The sequence below is a fragment of the Saccostrea echinata genome, unplaced genomic scaffold (assembly GCF_033153115.1).
Source record: "Saccostrea echinata isolate AGI-Se365-2 ecotype Australia unplaced genomic scaffold, CSIRO_AGI_Sech_v1 ptg000009l, whole genome shotgun sequence".
NCBI lineage: Eukaryota > Metazoa > Mollusca > Bivalvia > Ostreida > Ostreidae > Saccostrea > Saccostrea echinata.
Window position 1 is genome coordinate 1,924,162 of NW_026889758.1, and position 13,642 is coordinate 1,937,803.

At 33.9% G+C, this 13,642-nt stretch overlaps 1 long non-coding RNA gene and 1 other non-coding gene across 2 annotated transcripts; one reads left to right on the forward strand and one right to left on the reverse strand.

Annotated features, from left to right (window-relative positions):
- Positions 1-1,846: 1,846 nt before the first annotated feature.
- Positions 1,847-3,869, reverse strand: LOC133183150 (uncharacterized). The gene is made up of 3 exons (XR_009720594.1): positions 3,688-3,869; positions 2,536-2,604; positions 1,847-1,939 (listed from the first exon to the last, which is right to left on the reverse strand). It is a non-coding gene; the product is annotated as an uncharacterized LOC133183150 (long non-coding RNA).
- Positions 3,870-10,647: 6,778 nt separating this feature from the next.
- Positions 10,648-10,720, forward strand: Trnaa-agc (transfer RNA alanine (anticodon AGC)). The gene has a single exon. It is a non-coding gene; the product is annotated as a tRNA-Ala (tRNA).
- The last annotated feature ends 2,922 nt before the right edge of the window (positions 10,721-13,642 follow it).

Here is a 13,642-nt window from a genome sequence, read left to right on the forward strand (position 1 = left end):
GCAGTGAGGGATCTTTATCGTGCCAACGCCTTCCGTGACACGGGGCCTCGGTTTTTAAGGTCTCATCCGAAGGACCCGCAACTTTCACTTCAAAGTGCTGAGCGCATGGCGAAGGAACAGTTGCTACCCATTTTATCGACTTGGGTCTGTCGCGGCCGAGATTCGAACTCACGACCTCCCGATCACGGAGCGAGCGCTCTACCGACTGAGCTACCGTGAACGGTACAAAAGGATTGTAATAAAACGTAAGCAAGTATTGATCTAGCAATGAAGAAATTGGAACTTCGGAAGAATTAAAGAAAAAAATATAGTTAAACTTTATTTGTGTTTAATTTTACATACTAACAATGATCGGGAGACGTCAAGGTATTTGTGATTTCTTTTTGAATTTGTTCTCTATGAAAAGTAATTGGAGTTAAAATTAGAGAGAGAAAAAGGGGGAAACAATAAAGATTGCAGATACTTTTCTAAGGTTATGATAAAGTAGACAAAAGGAACAAAATTTAAACTCTTTATAAGAATCAGACCACGAATACCAAATCTTTCATGCGGGGCAGGTACACTGAATTATAACCATACCCATTGAAGAAACAATTTCTCTATCATGTCTATACATACTAAATAATGACAAAAGTATGATTTGTTTTATGTTTTAACAAGTGTATGTTTCATCTGTTCATGTAAAATTTATGCAAAACTTTATTTTTCCCTTAACTGGGCATCACAAAAATAACATATAGATCTAACTGCACCTATATCAGTTGTATATTAGATTTTACTTTAGACGTAAATCTTTATAAGAACTTCAAGATATGACAAGACCATAAACCGAAAACAGACAAGTCAAAATTTAGATCTAGAATATGTTGACTTTCATTTATTAAATAAGTTAAAATTGTCTTATTATATTCAATTTTAAATGTATGATAAAAATTTGTTTTATATTTATTATTAAAGTTATTTTTGTTTGAAATGTTCAGTTCATCATTTGTTTGTATGTGAATATTTAACAAACATGCAACATTTTCATCATGTTTGCTATTAAATAAAATCAAGATATTCAAAATGTTAAAATTTCTTATTTCACTTCAGTTTGTTCTCAATTTATGGTCAGTTCAGTGCCATACAAGTGTATCTTAATTAAAAAAAATATTTATGTGTGACAATTTAATCAATTTATGTTTAACAGAAAACATTTTCCTAAATCTTCATAGTCAGACAGGTTGACAGCAATAATTTTTGTAGTAAGCTCACACATATTCCTTAGATCTTATAAAACATGCATAAGAGTCCACAGTTGTTACAGTATTTATAACCCAAATTTAAGTAAATCTTGTTTTTGACCTTGACATTTGATCTTGAATGTTATTCAGTGTCTAAATGAGGAATAAAAATAATTGACCAAGTTCACAATATTTATTCAGGGTAATTCCTTTTTTTCAGTGAATATAAATATAATTATATATTTTGGACCAAATACATATTATCTACAATTTATATTTACAATGTATAACAACTGAATGTTCATTATCATGAGACAAATTCATTAAAAGTGTCCATGTAAAGTATACATGTATTTCAATGCCAAGCTCAAAGATACATGTACATCTAGTTTGTTTAAATTGAAGTTTATCAATGACTTATTACAATTGTATAATGTTTTACATGCATATTATTTGGTCTGCTTTTCCGTCGCTCAAATTGAATTTCAAATGTCAAAGTAGTTGTCAGAGAGATGGTCATAAAGTAACCGAACAGTTTCACAAATGTCATCAATGCACAGAAAACAAATACATCACACAATGATCTCCTTAATAAAGAACACCTTCTTTTCAGACTAGGGGGCTCTTGGACACTGGTTTGAAAATCTTTCATTATTTATTCCAGCAGCAGATGAGATGAAGTGCAATTTGTACAGCTGCAAATTTGCAGGATTGTCCTGAAGAAAAAAACACACACCATTATATGCATGTAGATTGTAAATTTTGTCATATACATTAAAACTGTATTTGATTGTGATTATCTTTCTCATTTCATGTACAATTGTCTTAATTTCACCTTTTTCTCTCCCAGAGTATTATAAATGCATTAATTTTAAAGAAATCAAGCAAAATCAAATCTTATACTGCAACTTCATAGTCATAACTCATATCTTAATTAAACAATCATAATTTACATAATTTACTTGTAGATTATAATTCATTTCATCTTGTCAACTTGCTAACTAACTAGTATGAGTACATGTTTGGATGTTTTTTTCTCTCTATTTTCTGCTTGTATTAATCTATTTAATATGTTTGTTAATTTCTTTTCATTTTTTGCTCGAAATTTGAATATAAAAAAAATGAAGATACATATAACATGACCATGATGACCAGAACAATTATATATTAATTTCAGTTTTACTGTCAACATTTTAAAAAGAAGAAAATCACTTATTCATAAAATCTGCAGACACTTCATCTCAACTTAGATAATGATTTTTACGTATTTTAATGATACATGCATAAACAAAAAAAAAAAATCTAATCATACCTACTTCTAAAGGTTAAATCCTTTATATTGTGATGACTGATGAGGGCAGGCAAAATTGGGTACCATTCTCTAGAATGAAGAATAATAATAAATGATTAATTTATTTACATGTTTTATGTTTAACTCACAATAGGTCATACATACAATGTACATGCAAGTGCTGAGGGAGCTTATTATACGCAGTCAGTACATTTAGCTACGTAGCTAAAATTACCTACCATAGCTTTATTTACTTACCTCAGGCAGCTTTATTTAGCTATTTCAAGGCGACTTTTCACAATTTTGCTTTTTATTTTAAAAAGACAAAAAGTCGCAAGAAAATATCTACTAATATTTATTCTAGGTATCATTTAAAAAGCAATCCGAGGCAGAGATAGTTTTAACATTGCTGCGTTTGATCACTTTTAAAATATGTATTCCCATTGTTTGAGTAACTGTACACACCTTGTGTGCGATGAGGCTGGATAAGTATGATTACTTCACATTGTGCTCATGTTAACCAAAACTGGTTTTCTTTGTTATTACACTCAAGAAGTAACTGTTAGGTCACAAATTAACTGTTGTATATAGCCCCAAAACTTTTAGAACTTTGATTGCAATTGCGCAAAAAAAAAAGACACATCTCCAAGATTGATTTTTTCATGAATTGTTTTCAGATGAGTTCAAAGTTGAAAATTATCACTGCATCAAAGTGCAGTTTTCTGCACTTTCTGGGAAAAATTCTTATTTAAGAAATAAGTTTGATTTTGTAGCTAAATAAAGCTACTTCAGGTAGGTAAATAAAGCTATGTAGGTAATTCAAGCTATGTAGCTAAATCTAGTGATTGTACCAGACCTGACAGTAGCATAAGAAATGATCATGAGGATTCTGCATTTAATTATTTTAAATTGCAATCAGATAAGAAAAAATATTTTTTAACCACAGTAGGGAAATGATTATATAGCAATAACAAACTGAAAAAGGTGTAATACATCTGATCATGTGACAAAGTATTTAACCCCCCTACCCGTCTCCTTTCTACACAACCTCTTTTTTCCGCATCCGATTTCTGTGTATATTACAATAGAATAAAATTTAAATAGTTCAAGTCATTGCTTAAAGGGAGAGATATGTATAAACATGCACACATTTACAGTGTGTAGTATACTTACATGGTCTTGCACCAAACAACTGCGATTATGATCTGTTATAGTCCGCCGCTGACGGTTCAAGTGGAATTATCAAGACAAACAGAGCACATTTAACAGAGAAACATGTTACTGAACTGTAACACAAGTAGGAATCGAGTTAATCATCCAAACATGCTGAAGAAATACGATCTTTTGATGTCCGATCTCTTCTTTGTTTACATGCGAAACTTCTTCCGGTGATCGTTCACGGTTAGATCGTACGCCATATTACTCGAAGGTAACAGAATAAATGTGTGTTAAGAAAAAAAAAATGTTTATTTTCTTTTGTGATTTTATAAATATTTCTTTTGTAAACGTTCTATGTCCTTTTGCGTTTCTGTAATTTATTTTGAAATATGAATTAACCTTTACTCCAATCTGAAGGCTGTAGGATACAGGATAGGATAGGGTTGGATTAACTACTATATGTTTCTATCGTGAATCCTCAATCCTGAATCCTATCCAATCCAATCCCATGTCAACTTGTGGGATAGCAGCACTGTACCAATATCTGTGAAAATAAGCTATTCTCTACTACTTCCTGTTTGGCCGGAAGTGACGTCATTTGACGCATTTTGATGATCTCGCAAGCTGCTACTTGTCATGTTGAACAATTTTGCTTCTTTGAAGTATTACAAATTCTAAATACTTTTTGAGATATCAGGAAAAATATTTTGGCCCCTTTAGATTCCTTATTTTAGGGGCCAGCCCTTTTTTCGAAATATCATTTAAAAGATCTTATAATTCTGCACAAATTTTGTTATATATGTTTTAACAAAATATTTCCGAGTAAAAAGATATAGTACAGAAAGTGTTCGAAATTTTGAAACTTTCGATACTACTTTTTTCAGGCCATAGCGAGCGTCGACGTGTGGCACTTCCGGTGAAAGTTAACTACGTATTACAGATCTACAAATATTGCTCTGTCTTCCCTAAAAGTTTCACGTTCCTGTGATGAGTGGTTTCTTAGAAAACCTGCGGACAAACTGACCCTCCAAAAATCACTAAATCGCAAAAATCTTGGGACCGGAAGTGACGTCATCAAAATAAAAAAATATGTATCAAGATTTTTTAATGTTCTATCAGACCTGAGAGTTTCATAAAAATCGAGCGAACCGTTTTCGAGAAATTGCGTGCACAAAATCGGTAAGAAAAAAAATAATAAGAAAAACAGTGGAAAAGAAACCGAAGAATAACAAGAAGGTCTTCCGCTGAAGACGGAAGACCTTAATAACTAGATGCGATCTCGTTGCGAGCAACGAGTGGGTCTTCCGTCCGATTTTTGATAAGATGAGATAAGAATTTGACTGAGACTTTCGTTCAAATATAATGATATAAATAAATTGTTAAGACGAACAATTTTGCTTCAGTAATCTATAACAAAATGTTGATCATTAAAGATTATAGATTAAAGACTTTCGGCCCGTCTTGGTCCCTATTTTGAGGGGCCAGCCCTATTTTCTTGATATCTTCTTACAGCTCTCATGATTTTGAACACTTTTTGTTCAACAACTATTCTACTTTTTTTTTTTCGTTTCCGAAATATCTGCAAAAGAAATAATAGGGGCCGGCCCTTCAACTCCTTAATGGGAACGTTTAGAAAAAATTGAAAGGTAACATATTGTTCAGAACGTTATTGTGAACATCTTTTATTCAATATTGCTTATCAAGATATTTCCCACTTTCGAGATATAAAGCGTCAAAGATTTAGCATTCTGGCCCCTAATGTCCCCTTATAACGTCAAAGATTTAGCATTCTGGCCCCTATTGTCCCCTTATAACGTAACATATGATGCCAACAACGTTATATAGTTAAGGAGTGTGAAGATGATCTATTCTGCCTTAGTAATGTATTACAAAATATTGATCGTTTAAGAGTTATTGACGAAAGACTTTCGGCCCCTATCAACCCTTATTTTGAGGGGCAAGTCCCTTTTTCTTGATATCACCTTAAAGCTCTTATGATTTTGAACACTTTTTGTTCAACAACTATTCAGAAATTCTTTTTCGTTTCCGAGATATATGCAAAAGAAATATTTAGGGGCCGGCCCTTCAACTCCTTAATGGAGACGTTTAGCAAAAATTGAAAGGTTACATATTGCTCAGAACATTATTGTGAACATCTTTAATTCAATATTGCTTAGCAAAATATTTCCCACTTTCGAGATATAAAGCGTCAAAGATTTAGTATTTCTGCCCCTCATGACACCTAATTATGTAACATGTGATTTGAATAACATAATATATAGTTGTAGTTTGCTCAGATAAACATTTTTGCTGAAGTAATATTTTACAAAATATTGATCGTTAAACAATTATTGATGAAAGACTTTCGGCCCCTCTCGGCCCCGATTTTGAGGGGCCAGCCCCTTTTTCTTGATTTCACCTTAAAGCTCTTATGATTTTGAACACATTTTGTTCAACAACTATTCAGAAATTCTTTTTCGTTTCCGAGATATATGCAAAAGAAATATTTAGGGGCCGGCCCTTCAACTCCTTAATGGGGACGTTTAGCAAATATTGAAAGCTTGCATATTGTTTAGAACATTATTTTGAACATCTTTTGTTCAATATTGCTTAGCAAAATATTTCCCAATTTCGAGATATAAAGCGTCAAAGATTTAGCATTCTGGCCCCTTATGGTCCCTAATAATGTAACATATGAGATTTTTATTATAATATATAGTTGTAGATTGTTCAGATAAACATTTTTGCTTCAGTAATGTATAACAAAATATTGATCGTTAAAGAGTTATTGATGAAAGTTTTTCGGCCCCTCTCGGCCCCGATTTGGAGGGCCCAGCCCCTTTTTCTTGATTTCACCTTAAAGCTCTTATGATTTTGAACATATTTTGTTCAACAACTATTCAGAAATTCTTTTTCGTTACTGAGATATATGCAAAAGAAATATTTAGGGGCCGGCCCTTCAACTCCTTAATGGGGATGTTTAGCAAATATTGAAAGGTTGCATATTGTTTAGAACATTATTTTGAACATCTTTTGTTCAATATTGCTTAGCAAAATATTTCCCACTTTCGAGATATAAAGCGTCAAAGATTTAGCATTCTGGCCCCTTATGGTCCCTAATTATGTAACATATGAGATTTTTATTATAATATATAGTTGTAGATTGTTCAGATAAACATTTTTGCTTCAGTAATGTATAACAAAATATTGATCGTTAAAGAGTTATAGATTTAAGACTTTTTGCCCCTTTTGGCCCCTAATGGGATGAGTCAGCCCTTTTTTCTTGATATCATATAAAAGATCTAGTAATTCTGCACAATTTCTGTTCAATATGTTTTAAGAATATATTTATAGTTTTAAAGATATGATAAAAAATGTCTCGAAAATTCACTCCTGATTCATGTCCTAAATTTTGACTCCTACCGAGCTTCCATACTAGGCACTTCCAGAAAATTTGAAAACTGAGGTGCACAACTAGAACATGTCCTCTATTATCACTGAAAATTTCAGCACTCTGTCTTTTGTCGTTTTTGAGTTTTTGTGTAGACAAAATGGTCACTAAAAATTCGATTAAAGGGCGATAACTTCCGACCGGAAGTGAATTTCCAAAAAATTAAAAAAATGAATAAGGTTTAGATCATGATACATCATCTCTGAAAATTTCAAGTGAATCCGTCCAACCATCTCTGAGAAATCGTCTGCACAAAATTTGGACAGAAAAAAATAATAATAACTAGATGAGATCTCGTTGCGAGCAACGAGTAGGTCTTCCGTCCGATTTTTCGATAAGATGAGATAGGATTTTGTCTATGATCTTTGTTAAAAATAATAATATATAGACTTCCCTAATTAGATTTCATTCTTTTGATTTATATAACATTATCAAAGAGCTATAGATGACATGCTTTTGGCCCCTCTGAGCCCCTAGTTTGAGGGGTCAACCCTTTTTTTGATATCAAATGAAAGGTCTTGTGATTTTGAAGACTTTTTGCTCAACAACTATTCAGAGATTTCTTTTCGTTGTGAAGATATGCTGAATGGAAATATTTAGGGGCCACCCCTCCAGGACCTTAATGGGGCCGTTTAACAAAAATTGAAAAGGTGCATATTGTTTAGAACATTATTCTGACCATCTTTTGTTCAGCATTGCATATCGAAATATTCTCCCTTTTCGAGATATAAAGCGTCAAAGATTTAGCATTCTGGCCCCTTTTGACCCTTTATTACGTGACATATGATCAGAATTTTATCATATATTGTTGTAAATCTTTAAGATAAGCATCTTTGCTTCAGTAATGTGTTACCGATTATTGATCATTAAAGAGTTATAGATGAAAGAGTATTGGCCCCTCTGAGCCCCTAATTTGAACGGTCAGCCCCCTCTTCTTGATATCAAATAAAAGGTCTTGTGATTTTGAAGACTTTTTGTTCAACAACTATTCAGAGATTTCTTTTCGTTGTGGAGATATGATGAATGGAAATATTTAGGGGCCACCCCTCCAAGTCCTTAATGGGGCCGTTTGACAAAAATTGAAAGGGTGCATATTGTTTAGAACATTATTCTGACCATCTTTTGTTCAGTATTGCTTATCAAAATATTCGCCCTTTTCGAGTTATAAAACGTCAAAGATTTAGCATTCTGGCCCCTTGTGATCCCTTATTACGTAACATATGATCAGAATCTAATCATATATTGTTGTAAATCGTTAAGATAAACATCTTTGCTTCAGTAATGTGTTACAAATTATTGATCGTTGAAGAATTATAGATGAAAGACGTTTGGCCCCTCTGAGCCCTTAATTTGAGGGGTCAGCCCCTTTTTCTTGGCATCAAATGAAAAGTCTTGTGATTTTAAACATTTTTTGTTCAACAACTATTCAGAGATTTCTTTTCGTTGTGGAGATATGCTGAATGGAAATATTTAGGGGCCACCCCTCCAAGTCCTTAATGGGGCCGTTTGATAAAAATTGAAAGGGTGCATATTGTTTAGAGCATTATTCTGACCATCTTTTGTTCAGTATTGCTTATCAAAATATTCGCCCTTTTCGAGATATAAAGCGTCAAAGATTTAGCATTCTGGCCCCTTGTGACCCCTTATTACGTAACGTATGATCAGAATCTTATCATATATTGTTGTAAATTGTTAAGATAAACATCTTTGCCTCAGTAATGTGTTACAAATTATTGATCGTTAAAGAGTTATAGATGAAAGACTTTTAGCCCCTCTGAGCCCCTAACTTGAGGGGTCAGCCCCTTTTTCTTGATATCATATGAAAGCACTTATCATTTTGCACAACTTTTGTTATATATGTTTTAACAAAATATTTACAGGTATAAAGATATGATAGAAAACTTACCAAAATTTGCGAGATGCTTGGGAGCCTATTTTTCGAGCCCAGGCGAGCTTTGGCGCCTTTTGCGCTGGAAAGATATGGACGCAAAAAAGCACATCTACAATCCCTCCTCTACCTTCACTGAGAATCTCAACTCAATATCTTTATTCGTTTTGGAGTGATTACCAGGACAAGCCGACCCTCTGAAAATCAGATAATTGTCTATATCTCACGACCGGAAGTGACGTCATCAATATAAAAAATTTCCAATAAGGTTCAGATCAATATCTATCAGATCTGAAAGTTTCATGAAAATCGACCGAGTCGTTTCCGAGAACTCGCGTGCACAAAATCGGTAAGAAAAAAAAAAGAATAATAATAATAATAATAATAATAATAATAGGGAAAAAGAAACCGAACGAAAACAATAAGGTCTTCCGTTGGAGACGGAAGACCTTAATAAGAAACAGAGTAAAAACAATATGTTCCCCAACTTCGTTTGGGGAACATAATTAAGGTAAACTGCATTCAATTCTCTACCTTAATGACACCTTGGGAGAATGTCAGGGACAAATTAAGAAGATTTTTTCCAGGGGATGGGGGGGGGGGGTAACATCAACCGTAACAAATCTCAGACTCTGAAATTTGTCTGAAAAATCCTATAACGGGGGGGGGGGGGGGGGGGGTAGACACTATTACTCTCCATAAAGTTTCGAATGGGGTCCATGTTTTCTGGGGGAGGGGTCCAAGATCATTTTTTCGTTACTTTTATATAGAAATTTAATACTTCTACACTGAAAATTCCAGGGGGAGTCCGGACACCCCCTCCCCCTCAATATTTGCCATGTAGAGTACGTACATATGTATAGGCATTGAACAGTTGGAAATATTTTTTTTTTCATGTTATTAGTGAGAATATAGTATTTCATTTCCACTACTTCTTTTCTATCGGTTTATTAGTTAAGATCAGAGCCTCTACATTTCGATATATCGACGGCGTATTTATATATATTTCGATATATCTTTAGAAAAATGAGCCCCAAGTCGAAGAAATTGTATCCGTTTTCTGTTGATTAAACGCGTGTTGACGACTGACAAACGCATTAACATTTAGGAAAATCATCACTGTAGGGGACAGAACCATGGCAACGAAATAAATTAATGCTTTAGAGTTCAGAAATAGGCGCTTAGTGGATGAGGGTATTTTTTTTCCAAGACTAAAGCTTTCGTCCCTGGCAGAGTTTATGTATATAGGTTTGGTACTTTTTTTAAACGTGGTTTTTCTTGACTGACACTTTCAGTTGACTGAAAGTGTCAGAATCTCTATTTTAACAACTTTAAAGTGTATTTAAAGAAGATTCAAATTTTTTTAAAATTTATTTTACATTTAACAACCCGGAAGACAAGCCCCTATGTGGCCGACCTCTCGCTCGACACAATTTTAAAATCACATATAAACAATTTGCAACGAACCTACATGGAAATTTATGATAACCTGTACAATTAAATGAATATAGAAAGCCAGGTAAAAGTGTCATATTTAGTATCGAATCTTAAAATATTTTTGTAGCATTTATAGTTTGATAATGGTCAACTGTTGAAGCACTAATCACCTGTACTTTAAAATCGGGAGGAATCTAACGGGGAATTAGCTCAAGTGGTAGAGCGCTCGCTTAGCATGTGAGAGGTACCGGGATCGATACCCGGATTCTCCAGTTTTTTTTTTTTCTCTCGCTCTCTTTTTTTTAAATCAGGATGTCATAGTACATATTTTATAATGACATTGTAACATAATGTGAATCTATTGGCGCAGTCACTACCGTCATATCATTGGAGAGGAAAATTGTATTGTATGTTTAAAAAAAATATCTTTCATAACAATAAAAATTATCTTTTATTGTGTTGGCTTAATATATTAATAAATTAATATAACTTTAGTACTATAAATGAGAATGCAAGTTTTATTCGCCCTTTGGAATTGTTACTAGGTCATTTGTATATTTACGTATTCTTCCACTTGTACTGCATATTCATGGGAAGTCTATTTCTGCTCAAACCATGTTCTTGGCATAACTAACTTAAATCGAAGATATAATTATAGGTTTCACTTGTCTCTTTTTATTAGAAACTATTCTATTTTAATATGGATAATTTGATCTTTACAGTTTGTAACTAGAAATAAGTCCAAAGGACTAGAACCTCCGTCACATTTCCAAAAATGACTAACGGCCGACGGTTTTTGAGGCAAAAATGTGATTCTTCGATCGACAGTTGGCAGATCATCGGCCATTGTCTTGTCCGATTTTACCTGTTTTTTGTCGGCCGATCAATTTTGTGTCCGTCTGGTCCAGTTTTTCTGCGTCGGTGGCCGATTTCTTCAATTGAAGCAGTCATTGAATAGACCAAACCTCGATCATCGTCCAACCATCCGCAGACAGTTTGTTAAATCGGTCGTCGTCGGTCGACATCTAAGTGTTGGGTTTTCGTACATGACTGCCGATGATTAAAATCAAACTGCAGCTCAGCGCTCAATGATCGGGCGACGATTGAATGACATAGATATCTAAACTTTTACAGTCATTGATGCTCCTAGGAATTAATATGACGACTCCGCGTCGTCCGATACTAGTGTCGACGGCGGGCCGATCATTTTTTTTTACGATACGAAAAAAATATGGTCGCTCGACCATCGGCTTAATTGTGACCTAGGTATAAAGAATGAAAAAAGGTCTTAACTTCAAATTAAAATATACATGTAGAAATATGTCCATAGGACATGAACGCCCTGTTTTATCAGGTATATTTCATAAATGGCGTATCTAGGAGAAAGGCCGAAATATCTGACGTTTTCCAGGCGTTTTTCACGATTTCGATATTTGACGTGCCAGGAAAACGTCAGAACCGGCGCCATTATCAAAAGTGGATATTGCGTGGAAAACTAGGAGAAGTGACGTGTTCTTTGAGGAGCTAAGTCGCCAGTGGGTTCCGGGAGAAGCTTTGATGTCTATATAGACCTTGATATATATTTATTTATAAAAAAAAACTTTAAAAAAAAACAACAACACTGTATATCATATGTGTCGAATCTATTAAATAGATACAAAGTCATGGATGGAAAATTCTATAAAGCACTAACAATGACCAACGACACGAACAATTAAAAATGTAAAATTTTCGGGACGCCCTGTCCATTTCTCAGGACAAAGAAAAAAAGTTAAGAAGTCATAAAAACAAAGGAAATAGAGAAACAAAAAATAACAAGCACTACAACTAAATTACCAAACACTATATATATATTTACAATTCTATTTAAATGTTTTGAAAGAAATCCGTACCCCTTTGAAATAAGTCCGGTCTGTCTGGTGTACTCTGGCGAAGTGCGATTTACATAATTGAACGGATTAATTATCACTTATTAATTACGACAAAGTTGTAAGAGTTTTTTTTTTAATTTCTGTTAATTGTGTTCTTTTTTAAGAAGAAAACCACGGAAAGTGTCACAAACTTATTTCGCCTGGGAGTGAGTGGGTTGGGGTGGGGTGGGGGTGGATGGGGGTTAATGAAATATATGAAGATAACGAACAGTATTTAATATCCAAAGTCAAATGAAACGATACAAATTTGGAGCACATCAAACAAGGGCCTCGTGATTTAAAGGTGGGATCAGGTACCATGGAGAAGTGGGCAGCCCTGTCAACCGGTCACACCCGCCGTGTGCTCCTTGTCATGATCGGGAAAAAACGGAAAAATCCGTAAACAGTTCAGTGTATAAATAATGGCCTAACAGTACGAGTACGAGAGTATGTAAAACATCAGTCAGCATTTGACTCAATGATAGGTTGTATTTGCTGACAAGGTCATTGTATCGACCATAAAACTTGCGAAATGATGACTTCAAACGAGACTGTTGATATTCTTGTTTCATCAACTTGTTTGTCAATAGCTTGCCTCGTTTTAGAAATTGTTCATACGTATGCTCTTGCGTATCGAATCAACTTAGAGACATAAACCTCATATGCAGGTAATAGGAGTATACTGCTACATAAGTAAATTCTACTTCATATGAATACAAAAATAGGTCTGCTAATAACGGGGCGCAATTGGTACCCATTTGAATTCCAACAGATTGTTGGAAGACCTGAATCCATAAACTAGATAGACATTGTCAATCAGAAATTCAAGCATCTTTTTAATATCAACTTCACAGTACTTTTGTACAATCAGAATGCTTTTTAACAAAATAATGTTGCAAATGATCAATGACAAGGTAAGAAAATTGACGAGTTCCATTTTTATTGAAAAAGCAGCTGTGTATGATGTCAAAAAGTCTGGACTTCAATTTATCGTGGGGAATGGTTGTATAAAGTGTTGAAAAGTCGTACGTTTTGATGTTTTTGATTTTAGTAAAATTATGTGATTTCAAATTTCCTACAAGTTCCTTTTAAGTATCCACATTTATTTACACTACTTCTCGAATATACTGTTTAAGTATCCGTATCTTATTTACACCACTTCTGGAATAATTCAGTTGTACAGTACTCCTGAAGTTTCTCCTTCATACAGTGAATATTTTCGTGCGGAGTAAAGAAAGAGGCTTGGTAGAACATGTACTGGAACCTGCTATGTTTGTAAGGATT